General features: G+C 42.1%; 1 protein-coding gene across 4 annotated transcripts in view; it reads left to right on the top strand.

The window, feature by feature from the left end:
• Positions 1–22,067, top strand: part of nhsl3 (NHS like 3) — a 59,427-nt gene that overhangs the window by 21,484 nt on the left and 15,876 nt on the right. The gene's annotated exons all lie outside the window — the stretch shown is intronic.

Genomic DNA, 22,067 nt, shown 5'->3' with positions numbered 1-22,067 from the left:
AGTTATAAGAGGCCAGGGAGAAATTAACGGTGTGTTGACTGGGTACGAGACCGTACGGGAAGTAAACTCCTCAGTGCTTTCACGGTCATAGATTACCTGATAGCACAGGTATGCCTCTGAGGGACAGCCAGTGTTTCTGTGCTCCAGGTGCAGCATTTATCTGCAAGGGGAGCTGGTTTGGAGAAAATCACGTTAAGGTTAAGGTTAAGGTCACTTCATGCTGTCCCCCTGAGGCGTGTGAAAGTAGACCGACCAGTTTCTGAGACTGTTTCACTTTCTGCGAACCGCACGTCACACTAGAGTTTGCGTAATTTCCAGTAGTCCTTTGTTTATCATGTACCTGGCCAGCTCACTTTGCATGATGTGATTTACAGAAGCTTTTCCATAATCCATTTATCACCAATCAGTGATGGGCAGTGATATCATAAACATAGGCCATGGATCATTAAACTGATTATCTTCCTGATCCTGTTTTAATACAAGCTTATCAGGCATAGTATGGATTGCTCTGTAGGAGCTGGTCCTTTCTATTCTCTTGTATCATGGTCTGTTGAAGTGCCACCTTACATATGCTATCAGTTCTGTTACACAAACATATTATACTGTAGGTAGTACGTAGTACATGATTTCTGTAGAAAGGGGCCAGCCATCAGCTGTAACTTAAAATTGTGTTGTGTTTGATTGTTTTATGAGAAGTAACATCAAGATGAATTAGCTGCTAATGGGAGCTAATGCTTATGGACAATTGTAATTGCTAATTAAAATATAGGTTTTACAGCTCACTGGTCAATCACCATGAAGGGAACCCCCACTGGGAACCCCCCAAAGGGAATTTTTTTTTTACAGGGCTGCCCAAACAAATGATTCGATTTTAATAACAGAGGAAGGCTTGCTACATAAATTTGTAAACTGATGCTCACAGGTAACTCCAGTAAACAGCTTGGCTGATTGACATCAGTACCAGGTGATTAGCTTCTCTCTGATGTCAGGAACTTCAGGTAAGCACTCAAGTGCTGAGGTAGAACCAAAACGAGTCAACGCAATGACCCTCCATGTCTTAAACTGCCCCCTCCATTACGTGTGTTGTTTAAGGACCACAGGTGTTCTTAGCCGTGATTATTGCAAGGGAGTGGGGCTTTGAAGAATGAACAGTCCCCTTCGGCATCTTGTGAGACTCACTAGTGATATGCCCCAACTAATGCTTTGCAGGAAGTACCAGGCCAGACGTCCTGTACCACATTTTGTCAAGCAGTGTGGATCTTTAGAATAATAAAGACAGATACAGAGAGAGAACAGAGAGATACAGAGAGAAAACCAGACCCACCACCACTGCAGGCAAAGCCAGGGTTGGGTCATAGGGGCAGGGAGTGGTTGGAGCATTCTCGGGGTGCTTTTTATTGTACATGTTTGTTTAGAATTGGAGTATTTGAGTATTTGTGCACTTGTTTGCAGGGGTCACCCTCAGCGCATAGTTTCAGCCATTCACGGCGGAGGTTTATTCAGAAATCCTGAATTGAAGGAATTCCCGTCGTTCCAGCCCATCCCGTCACGCATGAGTGAACGCTTGGGACAACAGGGGCTGCCCCGGCGGTGTCAAACAGGGGCGTGTTTACACCAGTCCTGGTCCCAGAGCCGTTCTCCGATGGCCAAACTTTTACGTTGACTGAGCTCCTCGCCCTGAGTGTGGTGCTTTGTTTGTTTCCATTACAAACAAATGACTAACCCTCAGGTTCCCATTGAAAAAACACTATGTAAACCCCACTACTCAGGATCCATCACCCTCTGTACCCTGCAGTGAAACCTATGGTATGTTGCAGTAAGGGGTGGCCATAGGAACACAAAGAATGTACCTGCAGCCATGTTCTATATGATTGTGTGCAGGAAGAAGCTAAAGTTGAGGCTATGCCAAGGCGTGAGGATAATGGCTTGGGTTATCGGAGATGAGGCTTTCACTGGAGCCAGTGTAGTCGAGCTGAGGAAATGTGTCTATTATAGATGGTGATGTCATGCCCTGGAGCCTGTCGTATCACCTCAAGTAGTCCCTTGTGGAAGAATCGGCCATTTTCACTGCTAGCTTGTCCTGTCTTGTTTGGACGTAATTATCGCGTGCGATTCTCAGTGTGGTGCAGTATGCTGTGCACCAGTCACATTAGCACTTTACACTCTCCCTTACAAAATAGTACAATATAGTCACACACTTTTTAATCTAAAGCTTGTGCCTGTTATGTACATAACCAAACCCATGAATTTTCTTTAGGTGTTTGACTTTGAAATACCCACAGGTGTTGTGCTCTTCTGTGTGTCTCCTGGTCACGTCTCTCACAATTAATGGTGTAGGACACAGCATGTCCTCTTCTGACTGTATTCAGCAAGGCAGGGAGAGGCAGGTCCATCACAACTGTCACAGGGAGGCTGGAGATAACATGGTTTGTGATCGATGAGTCTTGCTGGTGAGAGTATTGCCATGAAGCACTTGCATTACGCATTATAATTCACCACTAATGAAGGGCATCACTGTACTCTCAGACACTACAGTATATGCATGGAATGGTCAGACAGTATCACAACCCTGGTTTCTTCTCATAGCGATTTTTCACTTTTGCGATATTCTGGAATATTTTTTTTCCAATCAACACGGACACTAGCTCTTCCATTGCTGTGACACTTCATTCTATACTTTCAAGAAACTGTTTTAAAAATGCTTTTCGCCAGTGCAGGGTAAAGTTTCACATTTTTGAGCAGATTCAAACAGGCGCATGCATACTAGTCCTTTTTCACTCACCAACCTTTACACAACCAGTTTTCCCACAACAAAGAGCAAAAATAGGGATTACATTTTTTGTGTTTTTCTTTGAGAGATAGCTTCATGAACATTTTACGTCAACGTTTATTTCAAATTCAAGTTTCCACATTTACAGGGAAGACTGTTTTTTAAGAGATGTCCAGGTACATATTGTATGTGTCTCAGCCGATTGTAATAGATCACAAATGAGTCATAACAGGAGGTGCACTTGGAGTGCTTGTGGAAAGGGCATGAGAGCTTTTAACAGTGCCGTCTGACCACAGGGGCTTCTGGGTGGTGACAGAGTGATGGTGACAGAGTGATGCTGCTGGTTCCTGCTCTCTCTGGTGTTAAATCATGGAGGATCATGTTAGTCTGGGAAAATGACAGTTTTGAGAAGCTGCCTGCGCTGCTTCGCACCACGTGCTGGTGGGGGAAAGGCGGTGTTTCTGAAGCAGAGCGCTCGGTGGAAGGGTGGTGTCGGGAGCAGACCTGTGTTTACGATGAGTAAAAGCTGCAGCCAGGCTGTAATGGATGGGAGAGGGGACTCGTTATCCAGTCTGTTCCAGAGGCAGCTGGATCCGGGAAAAGCGCCCCTTTTCCGATGGGCCCAGAGCTCTGTGCTCTAATTCAATCTCGGGCACGCATTGAATATCCAAATTTAGCGGGTGATACTGTGGCAAAGAGCAATTTCCCTCTGACAGGACAGCAATCTGCTTAGAGGGGCCATGTCCTTTCTGTAATGTAAAGGCTTCACCTTAGCTTTTAGTTTTGGACAGGAACGATATGGCTGTGGATTGCAGTAATGACTTTTGATCCTGATGCAGTTGCAACAACATTTGCATGACTTTCACATGATGACGTGCTCAGCAGTACAACAGTATACTGTGTTGCTATCATAAGATTCAGCCTGACCTTTTTACTGCAGACTAATTCGTTCATAAATGGTATATTTATTTATAGCAGGAAATCAGACCAGTAACTAACAGTCCTAGGGCATCCTCCTTTCAAATCAGCCCCAGTGTATTCACTGGAATCATGGCTGTTCCACACAGGTCCCATCCAGAGTCTGACTAGTCACTGTTAAAGCAAGATTAATAGCTTTTTCCAACTTTTATTTCAGGAACAGGGGAGCATTGTTTGACTGTACCCTCCAATTTGTACCAGGGCGGCGGCCATTTAATGTTCCACAATAATGTAGCAGCAGGCACTTCAGATAATGGAGCAGCTTTGTGTTATCTGGAAGTTTCTGTAGAGAAAAAAGAGAAGTAGAGAAAAGTCTACCGTGATGTGCAGTTTGTGTGCTAGTGTTGTTTAATTTGTGTCCTAGTGTTGTACAGTTTGTATGTCAGTGTTGTTTAGTTTGTGTCCTAGTGTTGTGCAGTTTGAGTGCTAGTGTTGTACAGTTTGAGTGCTAGCGTGGTGCAGTTTGTGTGCCAGTGTTGTGCAGTTTGTGTGCTAGTGTTGTGTCTAAGGCTTAATAATGAGCCACTACCCACTCTTCCTCGTTCAGCTGGGGAGTTGCCATGGAGCTAAGGAATTGGAAAGTGGAGCACACATAGTATAATGTCAACTTCAAAAGGTATTGCAGGTGTGCTAGTTCTGGAACAATGAGAGCTAAGAATTATACAGTGGAAGGTTGGGAAGCTGTTTATTCTGAAAGCTAATTTCCTCAGCTCCATCGTTACTGTGGCATTCCCTGACGAGGCACCATTTTGGGTGATGGGGAGGGTTGGGGATTATTGTACAATCAGCCCAACATTGATTTTGGAGCTGTGAGAAACACAAATGGTCACCCAGCAGGAATGAACACAGCTCTGCTCATATTAACTGCCTGGCACTTTTCAACTTTAAATCAAAGCATGCTGGGTAATAGGCCATGAAATTGATGATCGTTTGAATGGATCTAATCTCATCGGCTCACGTTCCCATAAGGGTGCTATTATTGTGTGTTTTCCCTCTCCCGTCTTTTCATAGGCGCCTACAAAGAAGGAATGGGCAAATAATCCTGCTCTCTTTCTCTCTCTCCCTTTCTCCCTCTCTCTCTCTCTCTCTCTCTCTCTCTCTGTGTCTCACTATTACTCTCTCACTGACTCATACTCAGTAGAACTACGCCTGACACACAATCCTCTGTTTTCACCAGAACTTGAAATGACACTGGGGCATGGAGGGCAGGGATTGGAGGATTCAGGAGGGGTGGAGTCAGAGGGCCATATGATTCTGACAGGAAGGATGGAGAATGTGGGGGAGAGAACAGTTGGAGTGGGGTTCCATGGAAGTGGAATCCTCAGATGATTGAGACATCCAAACACTGCATGAGTTATTGCCATTGTATTTAATTGTTTTTTATTTTTAATGTGTATCACCCCTCTAAAATAAATACAGACATTCCCCTGTATGCTTACTGCCCGATTACTGCATTTATACACAGTTTGACCGATATTGTGTGTCCAACCAGGTTTCTTTCTTAACTGTCAAGTATGTGTGTACCACCTGACTAAACACATTGGAAGAGTGGACGCCAGGCATCAATAAGATACCTATCTTTGGGGATTTATCTACTTTCATGTCGCCCTGCTTTGCTGATCACAAAAAACCCAGAAAACACAGAGATACCTGTGATAATGTAATCTGCTTTAGCCAATAGGGTGCGGCTCCTCGGGTTCCTGGAGAAAAACAAGCAGTCTTTTTTATAGCTTGTTTCTTAGAGACGGGCTCAATTAAAGCCACTTATTTTATGATCTTCCTGACTTGTTTGCGAATAGCTGAAGAGTTCATAAATCCCGTGCCCTTTTTAAATGTTTCATGAAACACAAGCTACGGACAGTCTCTCTCTCTCTCTCTCTCTCTCTCTCGGTGAGGCTTAGGACAGAGGAGAGAGACAGAGAATGCTGGGGTAGATGATGGACCATCCAGCAAGGTGAATGCTGAGAGGAGTAAATGGAGAAAGGGTTTTGTGTCATTCTGTGTGCTCGTCCAGTGCTGTGGTTTCACCTGACCTTGAGCCCTGGAGGTCTCCTTGGTAAAAAAGCGCATTGATTTTCCCCTGAAAGATCATCCGCTCCTCTTTCCCGTTTGTTAGCAGGACATGCTGTTCTGAGCAGACAGATGTTCTTCATACCTGCAGATTGAAAGCCCCCATATTTCCCTGTAAATCTTGTCTGTGCAGGACAGGTGGCTCACATTACCCTGCATGTTTTTGATACTGAGAGATGTGCTGTTGTGCTCAGGAATGTCTGATATCTGTCTTTATTCATAACAGCACACCAGCTCTTGTTTTGGGAAGATACATGTAGCTTCGCTTACATTTTTTACCATACAAAATATAAAGATTTTGACAATACACTATATTTGGATGATAGAGCTTATTTGCCTCTTTCATTTGCATCGAGGAAATATATGATTTATGGGAGATTTTTATGGTTTGTAGTCAACCGAGTTCATTTTTGGCTCCCTTAATTTTTATTTCATAATTATAAAGCGTTTCGGATGGAGTGTATACGGCTGCAGAGCAGCTTTCCCAGGAATATTGCATATTTCAATGTTCATGCCGCATTATATGCAGTATATTCAGAAGCTTCCATAGCTCACACATTCACATTCAAACTCCGTAATTTTGGTCTGATTGTGTCAGCTTGTTGGGAATTATACATACTTTAGTGACAAAAATCTTCCTTGCATCAGTCGGCATTTCTAACATATTATTAATCTTTTTGTGTACTCAAGCTATCATTAATCACTATGCCTTTTGTCCTTGGTTGATGAACAAATTTGCTTTCCTCCTAATTTTTTGATGCAATGCTTTATTTTTGGTTTAAGGACTATACATGTTTCCACACGTTTCAATTGAACTGGATCCCCAAGCTGCTCCCCATTGATAACAATCCTATGGAAACCAATGGAGAGTGCTAGTGTCTTATACTAATTCTCCTCAATGCAACCAATATCCTGCATTAGGAGAAATTGAATTACACCATTAGAGTCTGGATATTGTACAAAGGCCTCTTGTTGTACACATACTGTATTAATAGCAACAAACCTAACACATTGTAATCTTGCCACCATGGCCAAGTTTTTTCATTTAGCAAAATGTTGGCTATCAGGTCACTTGCCTCGTTGCCATCTTTTTTACCTTACAATGCTGTCTGCCAAATGCCATTAATGTAATTTAATGTAATATACCAACCTTGACCTTTACTAGTCTTAACAACATCCACCCCTTTCCCCTTGTTGCTGTACTACAGGAAACTGCAATGTTTAAAGTGAAAGCCCCCCTACACATACTCCCCACTGAAAGTATTAATACACACTTACAAAGAGATTGTTTACACACCAGACATAGCGTCAGCTATGCATTGTTTATGTGTGTCTTGGGAGGGCTGAACAGTACCTTAATACCATTACTTTTTTTAAACCTTTGAATGAACTTCAAGGTCTTCTCAAATTCAAGCTGTAGTTATGGTGCTCTAGAATTACAATGAATTGACCAACAAGTATTTAAGGGATTAGACTGACTCACTGTAATTTCTGTAAAATGCTAGATATGAGAAATCTGGCAATGCCTTTTTACGGGCAAAATGCAGTGTGCTGTTTAAATGTTACCTCTCTTTGAAGGGAACAGATCCAGTTCCTAGATGAGGGGTGTTGCTTTGTCAGTGCCTTGTTTCCTCTTTTGTCATGTCTTTCTCTTTTGATATTATTCTCTTTTTTCTTTCATATTTTTAGCCCCCTTCCCATTTTTTCCCCCAGCCTGAACTGAGCTGAACTTGATCTCCCACCAATCCTTCCTTCCAGCTTCAGGAGGAGACTCCTCCCATTCACATGATGACATCTCGCATCTTCCGCAAAGCACATGCACCACCCATTCCATTCTGCCCATGTCGTTGGAGGATTGTGGGGTTAGCATGTTCTCGGCCCATGCATCCGGGCCTGACCAGGAGTGACCGCTAGAGAGCGATGAGCTACAAAGTCAGCTGGTGTACTCGCCCCTACACCATCGGTGACCTCCTATTTCCATATTTCCTGTATAAAGCATTATGGAGGATTAGCATTCTCTAGCAAGGCTGGGCCAATTGCTGCCTTCCACGTCAGCCAGGGATGTCAGCAATAGCGTGGCCGGAATTCAAACACCCAGTTGCAGGACTCACATATTGCTTTCAGAATGACCATCTTAACAGCGAGAGCCACCCGTAGGCCTATGAGGTCCTCTTCTGTGAAGTAAAGTGTTCCTAAACTTCCTACAGTCAGATTTTTTAATATTAATGTTGATGACTCCCTTGTGCTCAGGCCCTGGATTTTGCTGCTCGTGGCTAGGTTTACATTTCAACCACATGCTTAGTCAGCTTGGGACAGCGTGTATGCATGGAGGTCCAATTTCTCTCCATAGGGTCTGGTATGGTCAGGAATTAACCCTTGACTATGGTGAGTGTCTACAGTAATGCCTTGACAGGATATACCATGCAGGAATCCTTGGGACAACGTATTCCTTGTGATATTCTAAACTGAATCTGATATTTTAATTAAAGTTCTATCAAAGCTCATTTCTATGGCTGTTGGTAGTGTTTATTTAGCTAGTTTCCTTGACATTTAGCACAACAACAAAAAGTGGCATCCTCAGACACTGTACATATCGCCAGTGGAAACAGTATGAAAGGATTGGTCTGTGTGTCTGCTAGAGCTAGATTCTGGAGTCTGTAGTGTGACTGTCAGGTAATTAGGAACTTGTGATGTATCAGCGGTAATGATGTGATTAGGTTTTCTGAAATGTTCACTGTGTAAAACTGTGAGCACACTGAACTCCTGTCATTCAGAGAGCAGCAATCTTCACTTCAAGCCCCCAAACATCCACACTTAATACATTTATAGACTTAATCTCATGGCTTATCAAGACAGTGGGGCTGTTATCTCCAGGAAACCTTTACCGTGTTGATCATCAGCCAGTTGCCCTTTCCCCTTCTGTCTCTTTCTGAAAGTCATTGTTCTGAACAACACAGATGTGTTAACAAGATGACAAGAGATCTTTTCTTAGTTGCGATTGGAGTAGTGATGGGCTGCCTCCGACGTCACAGTGACCAAGAAAGGACAGTTTGTTTTTCTCATTTTCAAAGGCATCCTTACCCTGTCTGTTCCTAAAGCTTCCAGTTTTTTTCCAGTACATTGGTGGCTAATTCCTGACTAGTTCAGAGACCGAAAATGATAGGATTACTCAATCATTGGAATAATCTTAACTCAGTCATTGGGTTCAATCCCTGGAGCATGAATCTGGACTGGATGTTCTCGATGAGTTTGTTGACTTCATCCAAATAACTTAATGTCTTCAGAAATGTGCAATCAGCCTGTCATGCCAACAAACTGCATGAGCCCCAACCCAATTTCATAAAAAGGACTGTGGGACCACACATACATCCTGTTGAATTAACCTGCCAGGTGTTAAGACCAGTGAAGTATGAATTATGTGATCATATCAAGCTTCTGTTTAGTCTTTATTACTCTCTGATCTTCTCTGAACCGATGGTGGTTCATCATGTTGTGAAGGTGTCTGGGTTCAGCGGAGTAGATTTCCTGTGGGGGTACGTTGTGGAGCTGGTCCTGAGTTGATGAAATAGGGTCATCTTAAAGCAAAAGGCGTAATATATTTTCATTCTGTGCCGCATGCTGCCAAGAAGTTACGTATGTTTTAAAACAACAGGTCACATTTCATTTCTCTCGAGGCTGTAGCAGGAGGTTATTGCAGTCTGGAGTAGAGGGATATGCGTTCAAATCCTGGATTGAGGATTGATCTGTTGCTTTGGTAACATTAACTTCCCTGGCATATTTTTTTCTCTTGGGCTAGGTATCAGTAAGCCTGTTTCTGTCAGGTTACGGTAAAAATTTAAAATTGCATGCTAGCCACCCTGGAAGGTCATAGAGGAGGTCCCGTTCCCAGTGGCCTTATGCTGTGCCAGATTTTAAAAGGGGGTAATTATGAAGTAACCTGTGATTCTCTCCCTGCAGAAAGTAAAAGACCTTTGTCTGCTCAGATAATTTGTTATGGATCAGTCCCAGCCACGTTGATGTGTCACATGAGATGTGGAACATCCAGTGGTGTTTTGCAAAATATTTCAACAAGAGCGGATTGTGTGGGACTGAATGCTGAGGCATGGGGGTATCCTCTGGAATTCGCTTCAGGGAGGTAACAATGGTCAAAACCATGATCCAGAACTACAGTGCCTCTCGGGGCTGGGCTTATAATAACTACCTTCAAATCACCAAGTATGTGCTGAGAAATATAAACAATGGAGAAAAGTAGATCAAATTTAGATGCGATCTACCAGAAGTAACCCAATATGATTCATATTCAGCGGAAAACATTGTGCATTATAATAATCCCCCTAGACTGCAGCTGCCCGTTTGTTGCTATCTGTGTGTTGTAATTATGCTGTAGGAGGGCGGCCGAGGGCGGCTCTGGTGCTGAAGTGGAGGCAGTAACAGACTTTGGCAAGATTCAGTGATGAGACTATAATTAGTTGAAGGAACAATTGCCCAGCATTTTTCTAACAAGCAGAAACCACATCTGAAATTCAGGAATTTGCTTTAATCTTTAGCCAGTGCAAGTCCTGGAGGCTAGAACCAAAATGTGACTCATTAAACACAATTATTTTGGACCTGCTAATTTTGGTGCTTTATGCCTGTGGCTTATTGTATATAAAATCCACATTGTACATGTGCTTGTTTTTTAAATAAATGTTCTTGTCCATATTTAGCATAGTTGGCATTTGTCTTTTTTTGTCCTTGCATTTGGGAGTGTGCAATATACCCCTGAAGCCATAGTCTTTCTGAGAAAATATATCCATAAAATAATATTTTCCATTTTACATAACATAACATTTCATGGAAGGAACATTTCGATTCAAGTAAATATAATCAAAACTGTTTATGTAATCAATCTACCATCTCCTACGGTCTAAACACACAATAGTCGAATCGCATGCACTCATGTAGAGGTAATTTCACTTTTAAACGAGCTTTTAGCATCAGTGACCATGAGCTGAGTGAGCTGCAATTCTCTGAAAAGCCCAGATAAGTGTACAGCTATGAACTGCAAAGCACCCCTACCCACCAGCACTGATTTGTGGGATTTGTGGTTCATGCACACATTTGCTACAGTTAATGTACTTTGCATCTACAGTGACCTCATCTTGACTCGATGCAACTGTGTTATTACTGGAATATATTTGAAGGGGCATGTCCAGCCTTTACCATACTGTCCCACCACACATACTGTGCATTCTTTCTCCCAATCGAACCCTGAACCCCAAAAATAACCAGATACTAAAAACCCACAAATCTGTTTTCAGGTTTTACAGTATAAGTCATAATTTAGTGAAGTCACATATCTTTCCCTGTACTATTGTCTAAAGAGAGGGCTTCAGTGCCAAACAAACTTGATGCTTGGTGATTTGAGCCAGTATGCAGTTGCTGCTAATTCATTGTTTTCAGCTGTACCTGAACTCCCATAGGCCAGTCACTATAATGGTGATAAATGTAACATAAGCTTTGATTTAGCTGAGGTCATTATGTCTGTCCCCTCTGTCGATGTTCCACGTGGATGTGACTACCTCAGGTCCCCTGTAGAGTTCACTGCACTCACTGAATTTGATTCTGTGCTGTCGTAGGAGGTAGGCCTAATTAAATTGTGGTCCACTTTGAGATTCTGAGCCAATGTTCTGTTATTATGTCATGTTAATGTCATTTTATACATGGATGTTAACATAGCACGCTTCATGACATGTCATTTGGCAATGAACACTTACTGTATGTGGTACTTATGAAGGTTTTATGTTTTGGTTTGCCCATGCTCTGAAGTAGTGGTTCCCAGCCTCGATCCTGGGGACCCCCTATGTATGCTGGTTTTCCTTCCAACCAGAGTTGCAGTCCAAGAAATTTGACAAGCTGCTGTTTTTTCTTAAGTAGGTGATTATTTGCCCTCTTAAGCTACAGTATGTCAGAAAAAGCTAAGCATTCCATGAAGAATAACAGTCTGCTGTTTGTGTTGCGCTTATTATGCTGCAGTATATTGCAAAACAGTGTCATAAAAAGAGGTAGAAAAAGTATTAAATCGATCAAAATAAAGACTGAGGTGAAGACTGAGGCTCTTAATTGGGGAAAGTGTGAACATGTGGCAACTAACAATTTGGTAGATAATGAATAATTCAAAGACAGCAAATGATAATGAGCCAAACTTGCATTGTGTTTACAAGTGTATTGAATGAACTGAAAACTGAACTGAAACACACGCCTTGGACAACCTAATTAAATCCTATTGATTCACAGAATGTTATATTTGTGAACATATGGTTTTTATTGCATAGCTATTTCTGACATAATAAGAGGGGTAAAAGCTTAAGGGGATAAATAGCATGAAAAGCAGCTAATTAAGAAAAATGAACAGCTTGTTAAAATTCTGGGATTACAACTCTGGTTGGAACAAAACCCAATAAGCACAGGGGGTCCCCAGGACCGAGGTTGGGAACCTCTGCTCTAAAAAAACAAAGGAAGCTGAGGTTTGAAACAGTACTTCGCCCTGCTTGTTTGGGTTTGCTCTGAAACCCCTCTTTGTCCTGCTGTGTACTGAAGTAACACATCTCTGCATTGATCTCTATCTGAAACTTCCCACACTTACGTAAACTTTAGTGCAGGCCTTATGATTCACACTATTCCATAGCGTCTCAGATCATTGCACTTTGTTGTTGAATGTTGTAATACACCGCACAAAAGAAGACTGTGTGTTCGTGTTTTGATCTTCTACCTTTAAAAAGTGTGCTGTAAGATCAGAGATGCAAACTCCTAAACCTCCACTCTGAGGTTGACTGTACACTGTCTGTAAAGGCTCTGTGTGCCACCTCAGCTCCACATTCCTCCCATTCTTCTGTGCCCCTTGGATCCCACAGAGGGATATGACTCATTTCAGCTTATTTTAAGATTCTAACTTTTAGTTTTTTCCAACTTAAGAGCAACTGAAGTAAAGGAATTATAACAATTCGTTTTTTGGCAACTCTTAACACTGTATAAATTGGTGTTTTTAACCTGGTATTGAAAGTGATTCTGATAAAGTACTACTTGGCTGTGTTATACTGTGTTTATGAAGAGGTCCTCAAATCTTTATAGAAATGACCTTTTCTAATTTTCCATGTTCGGTGAATGGTGATCAAATTACTGCTTTTATCATCTATCATCCATCTAATCACATATGGACAGCCTGTTTTCTCTGGTGTTTATATTGAATGAAAGGTGATTTGTGTGATTCATACATAATGGGCCTTCTTGCATTAAAAAATGTATATTCATTGTGTCAAAATATTGACTTTATTTTTTCATTCACTGGTGTGATGTTGATTACATGAGAGGAAGTAATCTTTTATTCCTTATGTTTGGAAGTGTGGCATGATGTTTTATACACACTACGATATTCAGCCTGGGCATATGCATGCAGTGATCTGGTCTCCATGCGTGTAGTTGTATATCATTTAAACAGCTGCAATGGACTATGCAGCCCAATCACTGTCTACTTCCTTTATGACACATAATTCACATCTGTGTGTCTGCGCGCGCGCGTGTGTGTGTGTAGGTGCACATGTGCTTGCATACATACGTGTATTCAGATTAATCATTTTCTTTCATTTAAAGACATTTTCATAATTTAAAAGACCTGATGGTGATTCCTTTCTCACCAGTCATTCTACAACATGCCTGCAATAGTAAAAAGCAGCTTGACACAAGTCAACGAGGAAGAATAAACAGGATTATGTTCTGCAATAGTTCCTTGCTCAGTGTGGAAATCCAAAGATTATGCCATCTCTAGACCTGCATTATACAGTAAACTAAGCCCGGTCAGGGCTGTCACCCCCTTCCCCCAGTCAATCAGCCAATTGCTACTCATGCTGAAGAGCTATGTTTCAATCTCTTAAGAACAGCCATCTGGTTGTTTCTGTTTCTCTACCTTGTTTGTGATGCAGTCAGGAAGCAGGCTGGTTTTGCTCTATCTGCCAGTGAGCGTTCATGAATGAGACTGAGCCAATAGGGAAGTCTAGCCCCTCAAAATATTTGGTGGTAAGCTTTTAAATACCAGTGGTCTTCAGTCTACACCATATTAGGTTGGCCGTGCCAGGGAGATGTAAGCATGCCTCAAGGTAATACTATAGCTCAGCCCTGTCTCTGACAGTATTGAGGTTAGTCTCATGGATGTGAATTCTTGCTTTCATCTAAGATTTGATTAGCTACACTACACATTTTGATTAGCTATGCCTTTTTGTGTGTGGGGGACCAAAAACTAAATGTACATATAAATATATATATAAAATTATCATATTTATGGGATTTCTTTTTTGAAATTCTATCTGCATGGATATCTCAGATTTCTAGATTCCCAATAGCTCTATATTTCAGGGGTCCACAGTAGACAATTTGCATTACTCTGTAAGATCTTATTACTGGGGTAGAGTAAATCATGAACCCTTGCATTCCCTTGCTTGCTTTTGTGTGAGGCAGAGGGGTGGAAGATAGCTCTACAGGGGGAAATAAAAACAGACTCCTCTGGATGATTTCCATCCATATCACTTACATTAGAGATTCTGCTGAGCTCTATAGGAACCATACGTAATCCAAGCTATCACGGTCAATGCTGCGTTCAAGTCAACTCACCAGATTAATCTAAATTTAATTAATTGAAAACGACCTATAATGCTCTGAAAACGTGATGAATTGAGACTGAGTTCCAGTTAATTTTGTGAATAGACTTGAACATAATTGAACCCAACCTTAACTGCAGAATAATGGAGCGTATTGATGTGGCTGAACTCCGACACACTGTAGCCATCGCAGTTGAATAAGTAGCTGTTGTCAGGTAGCATTAATTGATGGTTGGCGTGAGAGGAGTCTGTAGAAGTATTGGCTGAGGTCATGGTTGAGGTCACAGCTGAGGGTGATGGTGTTATCTCTGGAGGTATTTCACTCCTTGGGCAGCTGGTGGGTAAAGATTGTATGCATATGAAGGGCAGTACACACTGTCAGTGTGTTGCATGTCTGAGAGTTCAAATTAGGACACGGTCAGCCCAAACTCCTACATACATGAGGTTATCCTTCACAGTAAATCCTTACTGAAACAGTGAATTACACCACTCCCAGGTGAGTGAGTGAAAGCACTGCCAATAATGTTACAGGACTCCACACAAGTGTGTTGAACACATGAATATGCACCAGCACTAAGTGCACTTTGTTTCATGAAATACATTTTTCAGGACAATATCTGACCTCAGTGGCTTTCCCATGGAGGAAAACCGTCCATTTTGGCTCATGAGTTGAATGGACAAATACAAGTCATAAATTAAGCTATTTCGGGATGGTGATTTCTAAAGCGGCATTATGATGTGTCGCTCGCTGTGAAATGGAACTGGTAATGAATCTTGCTCATAATGTATGGCACTGAATTTAAATATACATTCACTGAGCATTATTAGGTACAGTACACACATTCATGCGATTATCTAATCAGCCAATCGTGTGGCAGCAGTGCAAGTCAGGAGCTTTAGTTAATGCTCATGTCAACCATCCGAATGGGGAAAAACGTGATCTAAGTGACTTTGATCATGGAATGATAGTCGGTGTCAGACAGAGTGGTTTGAGTATCTCAGAAACTGCTGATCTCCTGAGTTTATATACTCCTGACAACAGTCTCTAGAGTTTGCAGAGAATGGTGAGAAAAAACATCAAGTGATCAGCAGTTCTGTGGGCAGTAACGCCTTGTTAACGAGAAAGGTCAGTGGAGAAGGGTCAGTCTGGTCAAAGCTGACAGGAAGGTGACAGTATTGCAAATAACCACACATTACAGCAGTGTTATGCAGAAGAGCATCTCTGAACACACAATGCATCAAAACTCCAAGAAGATAGGCTACAGCAGCAAAATACTTAATAAGTCTAAAAAATAATTATTAAATTATAGGAAAGTCTAATAAATACCCAATAATGTGCTCACTGAGTATATGATGCACTCTTGCTCTTGTTCAGGGAAAATCATTGTACCATGACCCGTTCACATTGCTTCACCTTCAGGAGCAATTTAATTAACATTGCTTAATTTTACAGTGCACCCCTGGAGGGTCTGAGTCCTGAATGAATATGGAGTGACTGTTGGCTTTTTACAAGCTCTCCACTCCAGCCTCCAAGCTTCTCATTGGTATTCTGCTTGTGGTCTGCAAACAGGAAGTGTAAGTGGTTTGTGCAGCAGACCATCAGCCGAGTTACATGACCCCTGACCTCACCCCAGTACCCCAGGGGAGGTGTGAAAGTGCCACAGGTCTGAAGCTCATTCAACGCAGCGATCATGTCCAGTTTCAAAGACGTCTTGGTTACTGGATGCTCTAAATAGAATAAGAACACACTTTGATACTCATTGTCATTCAGTTGTATACTTTAGAAATCTCTAAAAAGCTCCCAAATCCAAAGTTTCACCATAAGATGATTAAGGGGTGACTTATAAATCCAAGGACACTGTTGTGCAGATGTTAGAGTTGACTTGATGGCATCAGTATTTTAAATATGCTTGAGTACTACTACACTGCTCCTAATGCACTAGGTAGCCCATTCAGTTTCAGTAACTGGCCATCCGTGTAAGTAGATAATGTATAAAATGCTAAAATGCTCCCAGTTGTCCCGGATAAGGCTGCTGGCTAAGCAAATGAATAGTGCACGTGAATTCAAATATCCTTCTGCTTCCTAGAACAGCTTGGTGAGGAATCTCAGGCCATTGATCTTTATAGGACGAGTTTACGAGCGAGACACTTCCGCTTCAGCAGTGTTGGAATATTAATAGTGTGATCTTCCAGACTGTCGCTGCGCTATGTTATACTGGCAGCTATGTTTAATGAGATTCAGTTCATCCTTCATCTATTTTATGGTCTTTGGCTCAAAGAGGATGCTGGGAGGAAATAGTTTCAGATGCTGGGCGTAACTCTATCACTGTAAGCCCCACTCTAAAAAAAGACTGTAAGGATCCACTGGAGATATTTTCTTCCATATTTATCTTTCATCTTTATATTATTAAGGAAGCCGTGCCCTTTTGTTATATGAATATGGAATTGATTAACACTTGGCGATACACCCTCTTTAGTGTTTCCCATGAAAGGTATTTGTATTTTTTTCTTTTTGCTGAGTTTTCATTTCTTCAACTCTGCATCCAGTGTATTTTAGTTTATCTGTTCATGGTATTTTTCACAGTAAACTCAACAAATGCTGTGTGTCTCATCGCAAATGGTGCTTTACAAAATGAAATTCTAATTATGTGATAATTAGATTAAATAGATTAGATTTACTTCATTTCATGTTTCACGGCAGCATGCTTCATGGTGTGTTGTATATCAGAGAACACTTCTCATTTTCCTATTGGGCGATCCAAATACACAGACATTCACGTTCATGAGCATCATCGTCGTGCGCACCAATAACAGCAGCAGGAGTAACAACAGCAAGTTGTAAATGAGATATGACTGCTGGGATATAAATCCTTAACATGTCACAACACTAGTAGATGTGCTTTCCTAGTCCTGCCAAATGGTCCTGACCTCCTGCTCCTATTCAGTTCACCGTATCGTATCTCTGGAGTATCTCTGGTTACAGTTTTGATCTGTCAGGCATGTCATGGGGAAGAGAATGACCTGGATCCTTTCATGGCTTGCTAGTTCCTGCCGTTTTCTGTTGCAGATATACTGTAACTTTAATTACCGCCATAATTTTCAGGGAATTATGGGAAGGCTGGAATTCCTTGGGTTATAGTGTTGGGAGGTTATAGTATTGATGTCCTGGAAAATAAATAAACGGCTATGGTACATTAATTTCATACATTTTTATTACAAACAGAGAATATACAAATGCAGTGGCAGTGGCCCCCAAGACTTCAGGACTGAGAGGCAAGGTATTGTGGGTAGACTGACATATTGCAATGTTAGTATCCTTTTAAAGTATGATAAATTAGTGGCACACTAATTAATAAATTACTAATGTGTGTTTTCTGTGTTTCAGATATTTTCTAACGGTCATTTCTAATTGTGAATAGTGAGGAAGATATGTTCTACAGTAAGTGCACAGGAGGCAAATGAAACCCTGAAATAGCATAGTCAAAACATTGATCCATGCTTATGCCAGCACTGCTTTTCAGGGCTCCTAGACTGCATGGGTTTACTGGAAAATCAATAGAGGACATTTCAGTTAGAATTTATGGGAGGCAAAATTGCAAGTTGCAATTAAAATTGGAGTTCATAGAAGATTGGGGACTATAATGTATGTTCGGGGGATAAAATCCGAGGCATCCAGCAACAATAGTACTGAGCTGCTGTGGCTCACTTGTGGGAGATAAACCTGGGCGTGTCTCACCTCTCACTGCGACACATGATCTGTATCTGTTCTGCTTGGCTATGGGAAGGTGAGATCATGCTGTTGGCCTGAACAGAATTATGTGCTCATGGTTTTATATTTTCCAATTACTGTGTTGAGTAAGAGTGGTGACCCTTTTTATAGGAAGCTAAGGCAGGGGGTGGGGGATTCTGTTAATCCATTATTTTATTACGCAATGTTAATTTGCCGTCCTACAGACTGCATGCCGACGGCCAAGTGCGTCAAGCCTGGAGGACACACTTAGCTGAGGAATGTGTGGTCTCTCAGGGCGTGGGCTGCTCTGCCCATGTGCATGCTGTATGTGCGTTGATTTAATGATATTGGGGCTGTAAATGTGGGATTATGGGTAAGGATTGCTGTCAATATGGGCTTCTCCCAGGGTTCTGGGAAATTAGTGTACTGTATGAGAGTACATGGTTCTGGGAGGTCGGTACACTTAAGGGGAGCACAGGGTTCTGGAAGATTTAGTGTACTATAGGGGAGCAAAGGGTTCTGGGAGATTTTGTGTACTATAGGAGAGTACAGGGTTCTGGGAGATTAGTGTACTATAGGGGAGCAAAGGGTTCTGGGAGATTAGTGTACTGTAGGAGAGCAAAGGGTTCTGGGAGATTAGTGTACTGTAGGAGAGTACAGGGTTCTGGGAGATTAGTGTACTATAGGGGACCAAAGGGTTCTGGGAGATTAGTGTACTGTAGGAGAGCAAAGGGTTCTGGGAGATTAGTGTACTGTAGGAGAGCAAAGGGTTCTGGGAGATTAGTGTACTGTAGGAGAGTACAGGGTTCTGGGAGATTAGTGTACTGTAGGAGAGTACAGGGTTCTGGGAGATTAGTGTACTATAGGATAGGACAGGCTGTTGTGCTTGTTTTGTGACACTCAAATCACCCACCCTCACATCACATTATTAATTCCACTCATATGTGCATCAGGCGAGTAGTGCTTACAGTTTTAGCTTAGAGATACTGGCAGTGCTCAAATTATTGTTGAACAGCAGTGAACTGGTGAAATAACTGATGAAATATCAGATTATGTATTTCAAGAAACTGTATCATTCAATGTGTATATACAGTATATGATTATATTACCGCACCTTTAAGTTTATGTTAATGGAGGTTATGTTGCTATTTTGCTTCTGCTGATTGGCTAAAAAAGAAATATGTACATGTAACTAAATAAAGTTTTTCCCCTTGTTGTCCACATGGGGGGGTGGGGGGGGTGGGGTTGCAGGGATTTCCTAAATGACATCATGTCTCAGTACAGCCCTCCTCCCAGTGATACATCATCCACGGCACAGACAAGGAATTAGAGTACACAGGGTTGTGCAACATGTTTCAGTCCACTGGGTGACAGCTGTAAAAATCATTGTCTATGTTTTTCCTCCGTTTCCATAACAACCTTCTCAACCACTTCATCCCGTGCCCTGTGATGCAGTGTGTGATGGAATTTTAGGATAGCGAAACCCTCTTGACCTGCACACTGTTGACTAGTTAGAACACGGAGAACATAGCATGGTCCCGTAGAGGGTGGTCTTGTGGTCATTTTACTGGTGGGGAGGAGCTGCTTGCATTGAGTTACGGTAGTGGTGGGGGAAGGGTTTGCGGTTGCTGTGTAGGTTGGCCGGGAGTGGCTGTTTTTATTGCACATTCTCAGCTATCCCAGGTTCACTATCTAGACAATAAGATAAACTGTCAGCTCCTGAATAATTCTGCAACTAACTTCTGTTTATTCCTCTAGCATTTCTGTCCTCTAAGGTATTTATTTGTTTGATATGATGAGGCAGATCTCAACACAGGGAATCTTCAGGCTTGTGCTTCTGCGTGTGTGTGTGTGTGTGTGTGTGTACGTGAGGATATGTGTGTGCATGTGTGTACAAGAACTTACTGACTTGCAGTTCTGTGAAATGGCTCCAAGCTCTTCACTCCAGTCAGTGTCAGTGTTTAGTCAATGTTTTAATTTAGTTTACTTTCATTCCAACAGGCATTTGTGTGAAGAGTGAACTGGCAACCCCAGGTGGCCACTCCACAGAATGAACCTTACAACCTGCCAACAGAACATGTTCAGTAATATTGCACTCTTGTGCTGTTTGTGACATCAAGATCATTACTGTCCTTAAAATGCCTAGAGCTGAAGAGTGGTCTGTTTCTGGAGGAAGCTATCACTCTGTAGAGTGCACTGCCCTTGCTAACATTGTGCTTTGAAGTGCAGTTTATATCAGTAGGAACGCTAAAGCTACAGTAATTGAAGCCATCCATATCACAGACATCCTCCTTCTGTTTATTGAACCTATAAGATAAATCACCTTTGGTGCCTCATAACTTTAGCCAGAACCTCAAAATGTCCACTGCTTCAGGCATTCTTTATGGCCCATTAGAGCCACCGTATTAAATCAATAAACTAGTTAATAAGGGTCACTGAAATGTTTGGTTTTAGGTCAGATTTTTTATTATTATTAATACTTAAAAAAAAATCATGGATCTTGTTTGTTGCCTTGGAGGCATTCTGTTTTAACCCAGACAGAATTTTACATTAAATAAACATTGCAAAAGAAAAGAAGCTTGCAATTGTCAGACCATGACCTTTCATCTTTTAAGGAAGTCCGGAGGTCCTTTAACCCTTTGTGAGAGGGAATTTATTGGAGGATGAACTCTGACTCAGCTCTGATTGCTGTGTGATTGGAGGCTTGACCTTTTCCAAGACTGACTTATCTTCAGTCTACAAAAATGAGAACATTATTAGAACATTATTAGAAAGGGTCAGAGATTCTAAGCATCTTTGTGTCTTTCATTCACAGATCTATTTGTCTTATTGTTCAAAGAGCAGCTCTTCTACCATGGAAGCTTCAGTTTTTTCCCAACCCTTGTAGGAATAATTTGCAAAAGCTGGCTGAACATTAGGGGAATCCCTGCAGTAGTTATAATTTCCAGGGAAGAATGAGCAGGGCTCTGCGTGTTTTCTGTTTGAGCTTGCGTCTTCAGGGTGTGAGAGGCAGCGCTGGGTCTGGACTCCTGTGGCGGTGCCCCTGCCCCTCACCCCTCTACACCCCGATGCCCGGCTCTCGCGTGTGCCAGATGGCTCCTTTTCTGACCTGCTGCTGAATATTCATGCGTGTCACAAGTGGGGACAACAGGGGGCCCACGGCCCATTTCGGGAATCCCCCTCACCGTTGTCCAGGAGATGAGGTCTTCTGATTAAGTTTTGTGTTTTTGTGTTTGAGTAGCTGCTTGTGTCATAGCATAGGGAGGGCAGTGCAGTTGTCTTGAGTCTGATGCGTCTCTGTAGCTAACGCATTTCTGCATCTGAGACCTTCCCATGGAATGAACTCCCATGTCATTTTCCTCTGAAATGTCTGTAATAAGGAAACCTCTTTGGGGTCTATAAAGTTACATCATATCTGTGACAAACCGGTTGTTTCTCAGCCAATAGGGACAATAAAATTGGTTGATTCAATAAAAAGGGCTGATTGGTCCTTTTTTCCTGTAATGTTAAAGGTCACTGCACATTGCCCCGGTAAGTACCCATTGATTCTGGCAGGGAGCTTTTGTCTTTATGTTCGGCACAAAGGGTTTCAAAGTCAGGGTTCAGTGGCTGGAGAGCACATCTAAATGCCCACTCCATTTCCACAGCCTTTCCTTGCATTCATTATGCAGCGGCACACAGACTTCTACAGCAGGGTGCAGTTGGATGTTTCCATGAAGGGGACCCTGCCCTGTGGCATCCGTTGCTTGTGTGTGTGTGTGTGTGTGTGTGTGTGTGAGAGAGAGAGAGAGAGAGAGAGAGAGAGACGTACACTGCGTCGGCACAGAGCATTCTGACAGTATGGTGTCTGTGTTTGCGGCGAGCACTGGGCACTAATGCGACCCTGCAG

This window comes from Conger conger, chromosome 9 (assembly GCF_963514075.1).
Source record: "Conger conger chromosome 9, fConCon1.1, whole genome shotgun sequence".
In the NCBI taxonomy this organism is placed as follows: domain Eukaryota; kingdom Metazoa; phylum Chordata; class Actinopteri; order Anguilliformes; family Congridae; genus Conger; species Conger conger.
Note: the sequence above shows the minus strand (reverse complement) of the source record. Positions and strands in the feature narration are given on the sequence as shown.